Genomic DNA, 14,363 nt, shown 5'->3' with positions numbered 1-14,363 from the left:
CTGCTGCGCATGGAGTCACCATGAGTTGGGGGCCAACTCAATGGCAGCTAACAAATAACAACATACCCTTGAATGAGAGTCCCTGGGTGGTGCAAAGAGTTAACATGCTTGGCTGCAAGCAGAAATGTTGGAGATTTGAGTCCATCCAGAGATGCTGTGGAAGAAAGGCCTGGTAATCTACTTCCGAAAAAAAAAACCACCATTGAAAACCCTATGGAGCACTGTTCTACTCTGACACACATGGGGTCATCAGAGTCAGAATCAACTTGACAGCAACTATTTTTTTAAACCCCATGAATAACAGACAATCCCTGATCTGCCATACCACAACTCCAATTCAAAATTTATAACAATGCAAAATAATGGTTTCTTCTACTGCTGAGTCCTGTACTCCTCCTACCCCATGCCCCAGGTACCAACAATTTAGATTTTCTAGTGTGCCTTGTAGATTTTTTTTATCCATATCTATACATAAATGTGTTCTCTTCCCCATTTTAAATTTCAGTACAGATGAGATATTAACATTCTGCTCTGGTACCCCTTGCCCCAACACTGTGTCTTGGATGTATTTCCAAAACAGCTCATGCAGAATGAATGGACTAGACTATGAGGTGGCTCTACCAGGAGTCATCTACAGCCCTCTCTGGCACCCTCTGCAGAACGATGTGCTCATTGTACTGTTCTTACTGAGGGAGCTGGGGGTTACCCCTAAGGAGGCATTTACAGAGCAGCAGGACTGGACAGGCGACATGTTGGTGGACCTTGCAAATTGTCCGCCAAAGATGGTTGTAAACATAGTATGTGAGAATATTCACCTGGGACCTTTCCAACTCCAGGTTAGTGGGGCTGCCTTTCTGTTTCAGTGGTTTCTCGAGGTTGAAGATAATGAGCTGGAGCTTCACCATATCTTTTGAGGGGGGGTGAGGTGGGGAGGATTCTGTAGATGAGAGGTTCTAATACAATACCTTCCTGTTTTATGATGGTCACATTTTCATTCCTGAACCAGAGGTGGGGTAATTACAAAGTTCTGAGGGTAGAAAGGAAGGGGGCACGGGTGGTCTAGATGAACTAAGTGTTGTCCCCAAGACCCCTCGCTAACACATTCTAGCCCAATACTTCTTGAACTTGAAGCAGCTTTTACACAATAATAACAGATAACTACTATTTGTCTCAGGTAGTGTCTCAGTTATCTAGCACTGCTATAACAGAAATACCATAAGTGGATGGATGGCTTTAACAAATAAAAATTTATTCTCTCACAGTTTAGGAGGCTAGAAGTTCAGATTCAGTGCACCAGCTCCAGGGGAAGGCTTTCTCTTTCTGTTGGATCTGGGGAAAGGTCCTTGTCATTCATCTTCCCCTGGCCTAGGAGTTTCTCAGTGCAGGGACCCTGGGTCCAAAGGAGGTGCTGTGCTCCTGGCTCTTGTTTCTTGGTAGTAAGAGGTCCCCCTGCTCTCTGCTCATTTTTCTCTTTTATATCTCAAAGGAGATTGACTCAAGAAACAACCTAATCCTGTAGATTGTTCCTGCCTCATTAACATAACTGCCTCTAGTCCTGCCTCACTAATATCATAGAGATTAGGATTTACAACACATAGGAAAATTGCATCAGATCGCAAAATGGAGGACAATCACACAATACAATCATGGCATAGCCAAGTTGACACACAGTTTTGGGGGGACACAGTCCAATTCATAACAGGTAGGTAGGGGACAGAAGGCTATGTTACAATGAGGATGTCACCAAGGCCATTGAAAAAGCCTCATTTTTGGCAGTTAGAGGTCAACCCCTTCAACCATCCCAGTGCCCCTCCAAGTCAGGGCAAGAGGAAAGGGAAAAAAGGAGGGGCTGACAGGCTGTACTTCCCTAGGCACAGAATTCCAAGTTTGAGCCCAAGGCTAATAGCTGTTGAAATTCTCTATTTTTGTTTGTTCCAAATAAATGTCAAGCAATCCTAGACTGATTTTTTGGGTTTTTTTGGAAAGTTTTAACATCTCCTAGGTCAGTGGTTCTCAAAATGAGCTGCACTTTGGAATCACCTGGAGAGCTCTTATAAATCCCAATGCTCAGACCTCAGAATTTCTGAGGGAAGAGCCCAGATAAGAGTATTTTTAAAAAGCTCTCCAGGCGATTACAACGCACAGCCAAGGTTGGGAAATAAGGCTCTAGTTTTTTAGTCTGAAGGAGTTTAACCAGGTATAACTTGATTTAGGACTGTATAATGTACAGGCTGCCATTGAGTTCCACAGGGCAAACCAGGAGAGCATCTGCCCACAGTACGTTTTCAGAGGTGTGGCAATCAGCATGCACCCCCTGCCCTGTGGTGCTGCCCAGGTTCCCTCTGAGAGCTGCATGCATTAGTATTGTGAAGGCTGCTGTCAGACCTCGGCACTGTTTTCGGCACTTGGGGACACCACCAGCAGAGATGCTCTTTGTTTGAGCTATTTAGTGAGAGGTGTTCCAATTATCTATTCCCTGTAACAAACTGCTCAAAGCTTAGTTGTTTAATGTCAACTATTTTATCTTACGATATGAGTCAGGGATCTATGCAGGCCTCAGCTGGCTATGCCTTCTGCTCCAGTCGCATCAATGGGGGTTGTTGGGTGGTCTTTAGCTGGTGCCTGGGATGGCCTAGAGGTCCAACTTGGCTTCACTTGTGTGCCTCATATCTTGGCGGGGAGGGCTAGAAGGCCAAGCTCATCAGGGTCTGTTCCCTCCCTGTGGAGGCCCAGAACCTCTCCAACTGGTCTCATCATCAAGACTTGAGACATGGCAGCTCTGGGTTCCACAAGACCCGTGTGGAAGCTGGTGGTCCTCAGAAAGGCTAGGGATAACTTCACTTCTGTCATAGTTTATTGATTAAAGCAGTCACAGTTCAGCTCAGATTCAAGGGCACGGGGACCAGACCCCACCCTTCACTGGGAGGAGTGCCAAAGAACTTGCAGCCAACTTTTTTTTTTATTACATGCCTGCTCTCCACATACGGGTGGGCCCAACTTCCTGGAAGACAGTTTGGGAAGAAAGGGTTGTCTAGCTGCCTGCAGCGTCCCAACCAGGAATATTATCTTGGAGCATGCTTTGCCTCCGTCCATGTCAGATGTGTCTACCCCAATATTACTCCTTCCAGTTAGAAGCTAGTGGAAGGGATTTCTCCCAACTACTTCAGTTCTCCTTCTTTCTCCCCCCAGGCCAGGTGGAGAGTTTAGTATGAATGGTTTCTGCCATTTGGGAGTCAGGTTAGTAAGAAATTCTGGGGGCAGATGTTCCTCTTTGGGCTTTTAAATATCAAAATCCTCATGCAGGGGTCTCCGAGATCTGCGTGCTAGAGTAGGCCTCGTGACACTGTAGTTCCTTGGGTTATAAGACAGGCAGGTATCATGAGACCTCTTAAGTCCCAGAAAGTCTTCTGTCAAAATCCTACAAAGATGGGTCAAAATCCCTAGTTAGTGTTATAGCTCACCTTATTCCATGCTGATTTCTGATTATGCATTTTTTAAAAATGTTTTTATTGTGGTGAAGATACACACACCAAAACATCTGCTAATATAAAAGTTTCTACATTTAAAATACAGTGACATCGATTGTATTCTTTATGTTGCACAGCCGTTATTGCTATCCTTTTCCAGAGTGTTGATATATTTTTAAATGCGTTTTTGGTTAATTTAGAAATATTTATGATGAGAATCTACATTTGCCTTCCAGGTGTCAAGAACCCATAGTTTATGTAGTTAATCTGGAGGCAGGGCCAAAGGACACAAGTAAATAAGTGATAGATTACAGATAATGTCTTTTTCCAAGACAGCTCATGTCCAATATTATTTCCTTGGTTCAATACTTGTAGGGCAAAGATACATACTCTGGTGACAAGGGCTGTTGGGAGCATCTTTTTTTTTTTTTTGCATTCTGATTTCTTTCATTTTTATTCTTGTATTGAAAGGTTGAATCATCACTCATCAGCAGGTACTCAACAGACTATAATCCAAATGAAAATGATCGAATTACACTACTAAGAAAACGTTTATTTACCTGTTAATTAAATAATTAGTAATTATTTATATATAAAGCAAATTATTTCTATTTTATTTTTCTATCTCTATTTTTTATTATATATAGCATTATAATTTTAAAATATATGCAGTTTAATGCTAAGATTTTTTTTTAATTATTTTTATTTATCTTTTAATTTTTATCATTTCAGTGAAAGTTTACCAATCAAGACAGTCTCTCATAAAGCAATTTATATATACTTTGCTATATACTCCTAATTGCCCTTCCTCTAATAAGACTGCCCAATCCTTCCCTCCACTCTCTCTTTTACTGCGCATTCCACCAGCTTCTAACCCCCACTGCCCTCTCCTCTCCCCTCCAGATAGGAGATGCCAACATAGTGTCAAGTGTCTACTTGATCCAAGAAGCTCTTTCTTCACCAGCATCTTTTTCTATCCCATTGTCCAGTCCAATCCCTGTCTGAAGAGTTGGCTTTGGGAATGGTTCCTGTCCTAGGCTAACAGAAGGTCTAGGGGCCATGACCACTGCGGTCCTTCTAGGTTCAGTCAGACCATTAAGTCTGGTCTTTTTACGAGAATTTGGGGTCTGCATCCCACTGCTTTCCTGCTCCCTCAGGGGTTCTCTGTTGTGTTTCCTGTCAGGGCAGTCATCCATTGTAGCTATGCACCAGCTAGTTCTTCTGGTGTCAGACTGATGTAGTCTCTGGTTTGTGTGGCCCTTTCTGTCTCTTGGGCTTGTAACTACCTTGTGTCCTTTGTGTTCTTCATTCTCCTTACCTCCAGGTGGGTTGAGACCAATTGATGCATGTTAGAGGGCGACTTGCTAGCATTCAAGACCCCAGACACCACTCTCCAAAGTGGCATTCACAATGTTTTTGTAATAGATTTTATTACGCCAATTGACTTAGATGTTCCCTGAAAGCATGGTCCCCAAATCCCCGCCCCTGCTACGGTGGCCTTTGAAGCATTCAGTTTATTCAGGAAACATCTTTGCTTTTGGTTTAGTCTAGTTGTGCTGACCCTGCCTGTATTGTGTGTTGTCCTTCCCTTCACCTAAAGTAGTTCTTATCTGCTATCTAATTAGTGAATACACCTCTCCCACCTTCCTTCCCTCCCCCTTATCGTGATAATCAAAGAATATTTTCTTCTTTGTTTAAACTATTTCTCAAGTTCTTATAATAGTGGTCTTCTACAATATTTGTCCTTTTGCAACTGACTAATTTCACTCAGCATAATACCTTCCAGATTCCTCCATGTTATAAAATGTTTCGCAGATTCCTCATTGTTCTTTATCGATGCGTAGTATTCCATTGTGTGAATATGCCATAATTTATTTATGCATTCATACGTTGATGGGCACCTTAGTTGCTTCCATGTTTTTGCTATTGTAAACAGTGCTGCAGTGAACATGGGAGTGCATATATCTGTTCGTGTAAAGGCTCTTATTTCTCTAGGATATGTTCCAAGGAGTGGGATTGCTGGATCATATGGTAGTTCTATTTCTAGCTTTTTAAGGAAGTGCCAAATCAATTTCCAAAGTGGTTGTACTATTTTACATCCACACCAGCAGTGTATAAGAGTTCCAGTCTCTCCACAACCTCTCCAACATTTATTATTTTGTATTTTTTGGATTAATGCCAGCCTTGTTGGAGTGAGATGGAATCTCATTGTAGTTTTGATTTGCATTTCTCTAGTGGCTAATGATCGTGAGCATCTCCTCATGTATCTGTTAGATGCCTGAATGTCTTCTTTAGTGAATTGTCTGTTCATATCTTTTGCCCATTTTTTAATTGGGTTATTTGTCTTTTTGTAGTTGAGTTTTTGCAGTATCATGTAGATTTAGGAGATCAGGTGCTGATCAGAAATGTCATAGCTAAAAACTTTTTCCCAGTCTATAGGTAATGTTTTTACTCTTTTGCTGAAGTCTTTGGATAAGCATAGGTGTTTGATTTTCAGAAGCTCCCAGCTATCCAGTTTTTCTTCTACATTATTAGTAATGTTTTGTATACTGTTTATGCCATGTATTAGCGTTATCAGCTGCTACAGTCTGAAATTGATCGAACATGCAATCAAGACGCATTGATAATTACTGGCTATCGGAATCCAAAAGTTGGAAACAAAGAAGAAGGATCAGTAGTTGGAAAATATGGCCTTGGTGATAGAAACAATGCTGGAGATCGAATGATAGAATTTTGCAAGGCCAACAACTTCTTCATTGCAAATACCTTCTTTCACCATCATAAGCAGCGACTATACACATGGACCTCTCCAGATGAAACACACAGAAATCAAATTGACTACATCTGTGGAAAGAGACAATGGAAAAGCTCAATATCATCAGTCAGAACAAGGCCAGGGGCTGACTGTGGAACAGACCATCAATTGCTCATATGCAAGTTCAAGCTGAAACTGAAGAAAATCAGAGCAAGTCCACGAGAGCCAAAATATGACCTTGAGTATATCCCACCTGAACTTGGAGACCATCTCAAGAATAGATTTGACCCATTGAACGCTAGTGACCGCAGACCAGATGAGTTGTGGAATGACATCAAGGACATCATCCATGAAGAAAGCAAGAGGGCACTGAAAAGACAGGAAAGAAAGAAAAGACCAAGATGGATGTCAGAGGAGACTCTGAAACTTGTTTTTGAGCATTGAGCAGCTAAAGCAAAAGCAAGAATTGATGAAGTAAAAGAACTGAATAGAAGATTTCAAAGGGCATCTCGAGAAGACAAAGTAAACGATTATAATGACATGTGCAAAGAGCTGGAGATGGAAAACCAAAAGAGAAGAACACGTTCGGCATTTCTCAAGCTGAAAGAACTGAAGAGAAAATTCAAGCCTAGAGTTGCAATAGTGAAGGATTCCATGGGGAAGATATTAAACGACCCAGGAAGCATCAAAAGAAGATGGAAGGAATACACAGAGTCATTATACCAAAAAGAATTAGTCAATATTCAACCATTTCAAGAGGTGGCATATGATCAGGAACTGATGGTACTGAAGGAAGAAGTCCAAGCTGCTCTGAAGGCATTGGCAAAAAACAAGGCTCCAGGAATTGATGGAATATCAATTGAGATGTTTCAACAAACAGATGCAGCGCTGGAGGTGCTCAGTCGTCTATGCCAAGAAATATGGAAGACAGCTTCCTGGCCAACTGACTGGAAGAGACCCATATTTATGCCTAGTCCCAAGAAAGATGATCCAACCAAATATGGAAATTATAGAACAATATCATTAATATCACATGCAAGCAAAATTTTGTTGAAGATCACTCAAAAACGGCTGCAACAATATATCAACACAGAACTGCCAGAAATTCAGGCCGGTTTCAGAAGAGGACGTGGAACCAGGGATATCATTGCTGATGTCAGTTGGATCCTGGCTGAAAGCAGAGAATACCAGAAGGATGTTTACCTGTGTTTTATTGACTATGCAAAGGCATTCGACTGTGTGGATCATAACAAACTATGGATAACACTGCGAAGAATGGGAATTCCAGAACACTTAATTGTGCTCATGAGGAACCTTTACATAGATCAAGAGGTGGTTGTTCGGACAGAACAAGGGGTTACTGATTGGTTTAAGTCAGGAAAGGTGTGCGCCAGGGTTGTATTCTTTCACCATACCTATTTAATCTGTATGCTGAACAAATAATCTGAGAAGCTGGACTATACGAAGAAGAACGGGGCATCAGGATTGGAGGAAGACTCATTAACAACCTGCGTTATGCAGATGACACAACTTGCTGAAAGTGAAGAGGACTTGAAGCACTTAGTAATGAAGATCAAAGACCACAGCCTTCAGTATGGATTACACCTCAACATAAAGAAAACAAAAATCCTCACAACTGGACCAATGAGCAACAACATGATAAACGGAGAAAAGATTGAAGTTGTCAAGGATTTTATTTTACTTGGATCCACACTTAACAGCCATGGAAGCAGCAGTCAAGAAATCAAAAGACGCATTGCATTGGATAAATCTTCTGCAAAGGACCTCTTCAAAGTGTTGAAGAGCAAAAATGTCACCTTGAAGACTAAGGTGTGCTTGACCCAAGTCATGGTGTTTTCAATCGCATCATATGCATGTGAAAGCTGGACAATGAATAAGGAAGACCGAAAAAGAGTTAACGTCTTTGAATTCTGGTGTTGGCGAAGAATATTGAATATACCATGGACTGCCAAAAGAACAAACAAATCTGTCTTGGAAGAAGCACAACCAGAATGCTCCTTAGAAGCAAGGATGGCGAGACTGCATCTTACATACTTTGGACATGTTGTCAGGAGAAGTCAGTCCCTGGAGAAGGACATCATGCTTGGCAGAGTACAGGGTCCGGTGGAAAAGAGGAAGACCCTCAACGAGGTGGATTGACACAGTGGATGCAACAATGAGCTCAAACATAAGAACGATTGTAAGGATGGCGCAGGACTGGGCAGTGTTCCGTTATGTTGTGCATAGGGTCGATATGAGTCGGATCTGATTTGACGGCACCTAACAACAACGACAACCACGTTGTCCCTATTTTTTCTTCCATGATCTCTATCGTTTTAGATTGTATGTTTAGATCTTTGATCCATTTTGAGTTCGTCTTTGTGCATGGTGTGAGGTATGGGTCTTGTTTCATTTTTTGCAGGTGGATATCCAGTTATGCCAGTAAATTTTGTTATACAGACAGTCTTTTCCCAGTGATGTGGGGCCTTTGTCAAATATCAGCAGCTCATATGTGGATGGATTTATGTCTGGATTCTCAATTCTGTTCCACTGGTCTATGTATCTGTTGTACCAGTACTGGGCTGTTTCGACTACTGTGACAGTATAATGGGCTCTAAAATCAGGTAGAGTGAGGCCTATCACTTTTTTTTCTTTTTCCGTAATGCTTTACTTATCCAGGGCCTCTTTCCCTTCCACAGGAAGTCAGCGATTTCTTTCTCCATCACATTAAAAAATGTGATTGGAATTTGGATCAGACTTGCATTAAATCTATAGATCTCTTTTGGTAAAATAGACATTTTTACCATGTTAGGTCTTCCTATCCATGAGCAAGGTATGTTTTTCCGCTTATGTCGGTCTCTTTTGGTTTCTTGCAGAAGTGTTTTATAGTTCCTTTGTATTGGTCTTTTACATCTCTGGTAAGATTTATTCCTGAATAATTTATCTTCTTGGGGGCTGCTGTAAATGGTATTGATTTGACGATTTCCTCTTTGAAATTCTTTTTGTTGGTGTAGAGAAATCCAACTGATTTTTGTATGTTTATCCTGTATCTTGATACTCTGCTGAACTCTTCTATTAGTTTCAGTAGTTTTCTTGAGGATTCCATAGGGTTTCCTGTGTATAAGATCATGTCGTCTGCAAATAGAGATAATTTTCCTTCTTCCTTGCCAACCTTGATGCCCTTTATTTCTCTATCTTGCCTAATTGCTCTGGCTAGGATCTGCAGCACAATGTTGAATAAGAGTGGTGATAAAGGGCATCCTTGTCTGGTTCCTGATCTCAAGGGGAAGGCTTTTAGGCTCTCTCCATTTAGGATGGTGTTGGATGTTTGCTTTGTATAAATGCCCTTTATTATGTTGAGGAATTTTCCTTCTATTCCTATTTTGCTGAGAGTTTTTATCATGAATGGTGTTGACCTTTGTCAAATGTCTTTTTTGCATCAATTGATAAACTCGTGTGATTCTTGTTTTTTATTTATATGATGGATTCCATTAATTGTTTTTCTAATGTTGAACCATCCCTGCATACCTGGTATGAATTCCACTTGGTTATGGTGAATTATTATTATTTTTTTTTATATATTGTTGAATTCTGTTGGTTAGAATTTTGTTGAGGATTTTTGCATCTAAGTTTATGAGGGATATAGGTCTGTAATTTTCTTTTTTTGTGGTGTCTTTACCTGGTTTTGGTATCAGGGATATGCTGGCTTCACAGAATGAATTTGAGAGTATTCCGTCCTTTTCTATGCTCTGAAATACCTTTAGTAGTATTGGCATTAACTTTTCTCTGAAAGTTTGGTAGAACTCTGCAGTGAAGCCATCTGGGCCAGGGCTTTTTTTTTGTTGGGAGTTTTTTGAATACCTTTTCAATCTCTTCTTTTGTTATGGGTCTATTTAGTTGTTCTACCTCTGTTTGTGTTAGTTTAGGTAGGTAGTTTTTTTCTAAGAATCCCCCCGTTTCTCCAAGGTTTTCAAATTTGTTATAGTACAATTTTTCATAGTAATCTAATATGATTCATGTAATTTCAGTTGGGTCTATTGTAATATCTCCCATCTCATTTCTTATTTGGGTCATTGGCTTCCTCTCCTGTTTTTTGTCTGTCAGTTTGGCCAGTGGTTTATCAATTTTGTTGATTTTTTCAAAGAACCAGCTTTTGGTCTTGTTAATTCTTTCAATTGTTTTTCTGTTTTTCTATTTCATTTAGTTCTGCTTTAACTTTTTTTATTTGTTTTCTTCTGGTGCCTGAGGGTTCTTTTGTTGCTCTCTTTCTACTTGTTCAAGTTGTAGGGATAATTCTTTGATTTTGGCCCTTTCTTCTTTTTGTATGTGTACATTTATTGGTATAAACTGACCTCTGGGCACTGCTTTTGCTATGTCCCAAAGGTTCTGATAGGAAGTGTTTTCATTCTCATTGGAATGTATGAATTTCTTTATTCCATCCTTAATGTCTTCTATAACCCAGTCTTTTTTGAGCAGGGTATTGTTCAGTTTCCAAGTGTTTGATTTCTTTTCCCTGCTTTTTCTGTTATTGATTTCCACCTTTATGGCCTTATGCCAGAGAAGATGCTTTGTAATATTTCAATATTTTGGATTCTGGTAAGGCTTGCTTTATGACCTAATATGTGGTCTATTCTAGAGAATGTTCCATGTGTACTAGAAAAGAAAGTATACTTGGTTGCTGTTGGGTGGAGTGTTCTGTGTATGTCTATGAGGTCAAGTTGGTTGATTGTGGCATTTAGATCTTCTGTGTCTTTATTGAGCTTTTTTCTGGATGTCCTGTCCTTCACTTAAAGTGGTGTGTTGAAGCCTCCTACTATTATTGTGGAGCTGTGTATGTCACTTTTCAATGCTGATAGAGTTCATTTTATGTATCTTGCAGCCCTGTCATTGGGTGCATTAATATTAATATGGCTATATCCTTCTGGTATATTGTCCCTTTAGTCATTACATAGTGTCCTTCCTTATCCTTTATGGTGGATTTAACTTTCAAGACTATTTTGTCAGAAGTTAATGTTGCCACTCCTGCTCTTTTTTGATTGTTGTTTGCTTGATATATTTTTTTTCATCCTTCGAATTTCTGTTTGTTTGTGTCTCTAAGTCTAAGGTGTGTCTCTTGTAAGCAGCATATAGATGGATCGTGTTTTTCAATCCATTTTGCCACTCTCTGTCCTTTTATCGGTGCATTTAGTCCATTTACATTCAGAGCAATTATGGAAAGGTATGAATTTAGTGCTAACATTTTGATATCTTTTTTTCTGTGTTGTTGACGGTTTGTTTTTCCCACTTAATTTTATGTGCTGAGTAGATTATCCTTATATATTGTCTTTTCCTCGTATTTGTTGTTGATTTTGTTTCTGCTGAGTATTGTTTTCTTGTGTTTTATTTTGATATGTAGGATAGTTTGTCTCCTTAGTGGTTACCTTATTATTTACCCCTATTTTTCTAAATTTAAACCTAACTTTTATTTCTGTGTATCACCTTATCTTCCTCTCCATATGAAAGATCTATGACTATATTTCTTAGTCCCTCTTTATTGTTTTAATGTTGTCTTCCTTTACATAATAATATCACTGTTTCCCTGTTTTGAGCATTTTTTAGTCTTGATTTATTTTTGTGATTTCCCTGCCTGGGTTGACATCTGATTGTTCTGCCCAGTGATCTAGTCTTGGGTTGATACCTGATATTATTGATTTTCTAACCAAAGAACTCCCTGTAGTATACCTTGTAGTTTTGGTTTAGTTTTTATAAATTTCTTAAACTTCTATTTATCGGGAAATGTCCTAATTTCATCTTCATATTTGACAGACAGTTTTGCTGGATAGGTGATTCTTGGCTGGGAATTTTTTTCATTCTGTTCTTTGCATAAGTCATCCCACTGCCTTCTTGCCTGCATGGTTTCTGCTGAGTAGTCCGAGCTTATTCTTATTGACTCTGCTTTGTAGGTGACTTTTTATTCATCCCTAGCTGCTCTTAAAATTCTCTTCTTGTCTTTGGTTTTCGCAAGTTTGATTATTATATATCTTGGCAACTGTCTTTTAATATCTACCTTATGTTGAGTTTGATGTGCATCCTGGATAGATATCTTCTCATCTTTCATGATATCAGGGAAGTTTTCTGCCAACAAATCTTCAACAATTCTCTCTGTATTTTCTGTTGTCCCTCCCTGTTCTGGTACTCCAATCACTTGTAGGTTATTTCTCTTAATAGACTACCACATGATTCTAAGCCTTCTTCTTTTTTTTTAAATTCTTTTTATCTGATTTTTCTTCAAATATATTGGTGCCTGAGGGTTTATCTTCAAGTTCACAAATTCTGCCTTCCACTTGTTCAATTCTGCTCCTCTGACTTTCTATTGAAGTGTCTACTTCTGTAATTTTCTTGTTAATCTTCTGTATTTCTGGTTGCTGTCTGTCTATGGATTTTTCCAGCTTATTAAATTTTTCATTATGTTCAGGAATAACCTTTTCAATTTCTTCATCTGCTTTATCTGTGTGTTCCTTGGCTTGTTCTGTGTATTACTTCATTTCCTTCCTGATGTCTTGAAGGGTTCTGTATATTAATCTTTTGTATTCTGCCTCCAGTAATTCCAGGAAGGCACTTCCATCTTGAAGATCCCTTGATTCTTTGTTTTGAGAGCTTGGTGAGGCGATCATGGTCTGTTTCTTTATATGACTTGATATTGACTGTTGTCTCTGAGCCGTCTATAAGTTATTGTATTAGTTTATTTTATGTTTGCTTACCGTATCATAGCTTCTTGCTTTTTTTGTTTTGATATACCCATATGTGTTGTTTGAGTGAGCTAGCTTGATTATTTTCACCTTTGGAGCTTTGACGTCCTGTCCTCAGACCGCTAGAGCTGTTATCAGGTATATCAGTAATGGATTCACTTTTCTTATACGAATTTAGCTCACATGTCCAGGTAGCTGATCATCAAGTGTGCGGCACAGACTCTGTCCTACAGACTTAGAGGAGCAGGGATGATTGGTGTAGGTACCAGTATCTGGTTGCAGCAGTGTGTCATGCTCTGAACAAGGCAGGGGGCTGAAAATCATCCCCCAAGTGTCTCTGAGGAAAGTGTGTCCCTGTTCCCTAGAGCATACAGGTGGGTGGTTTCTCCAGAGGGACCATGGGCACCCAAAGTTTTTGGTTGTAAGGACTGGGAGGTAGCAGTTATCCTTGGACCCCTGTCAAGGGTGGCTGGGTGACCTGAGTGGAGCTACTAGTCCTTAGGATCCTGATGCGGATAGGTGAGAACTGTTTTTAATAGGCAAGGCAATGTCAAACATCAAACACCCACCTCTCCATCTCACAGCAGAAAGAGTTGCAGTCTGCCAACAAGGGCTTATCCTCCTGAAACAGGCCCACACAGGTCCATGCAGAGGGCAAAGGTATTCAAAGTCCATGGACTGTTTATGCCTGGACAGGAGCCGCTCCTGTCCTGAGCTCTCCGGGTTAGTGGAGCTGGCAAATTATCTTTTCCCCGAACTGTGAATTTATTCCTGCTCCAAGGCTGGGAGAATGGCTCAGAGCACTCAGCAGAACCTATCTCAGGCTCTGGGGAAATCAACAGCCACTGAAGCCAGCTTTGGGGCAGGGGCATGGTAAAATATACCGCAGTACTTAGTTTTTGCCAAGAGCGCTGTTCTTCTCTGGTTCCGGAGGTGTGAGTGAGCTGTGCGGCTGGCTGTTTCTCCCTGAGGAAACTGTGGCTGAACACTACTACCAGCCTGCTGTAGTGACTCCCGGGAATGGTACCTGGGGGATCATAGCGATTCAGGTCCAGCAACTCCTTTCTGCTTTTGAACCACCTCTCTCTTCCCCTGCTGCTCAGTCCATTTTCTAACTTTGCCTTTGATATTCAGCTCTCCTAGCTTGTCATAAATATAATCGTTTCGCTTGTTTTGGGGGGGTCACCAGAAGCTACTCTGCCATCTTGGCCCTGCCTCCTCTGTTATTGTTGGTTTTGTTGTCAAATTATATATTATATATGTATAATTATATATTTCGTATTCTTTACCACAACCATCTTTTCTTTTGCACACTTCTTAGTAGCATTGTTTACTTTGGTCAAGCTGTGCTCTTTACACCCACATTCTGTGCTACTGTCTCCATCACCAAAATAATAAGTATATACAATCAAG

At 40.2% G+C, this 14,363-nt stretch overlaps 1 protein-coding gene across 1 annotated transcript in view; it reads left to right on the top strand.

The window, feature by feature from the left end:
• The window catches only part of SHC3 (SHC adaptor protein 3), a 293,940-nt gene that overhangs the window by 184,613 nt on the left and 94,964 nt on the right, over positions 1–14,363 (top strand). The window lies entirely within an intron of this gene.

Source organism: Loxodonta africana, chromosome 9 (assembly GCF_030014295.1).
Source record: "Loxodonta africana isolate mLoxAfr1 chromosome 9, mLoxAfr1.hap2, whole genome shotgun sequence".
NCBI classification, from domain to species: Eukaryota; Metazoa; Chordata; class Mammalia; order Proboscidea; family Elephantidae; genus Loxodonta; species Loxodonta africana.
This window is presented reverse-complemented; position numbering and strand designations above follow the sequence as displayed.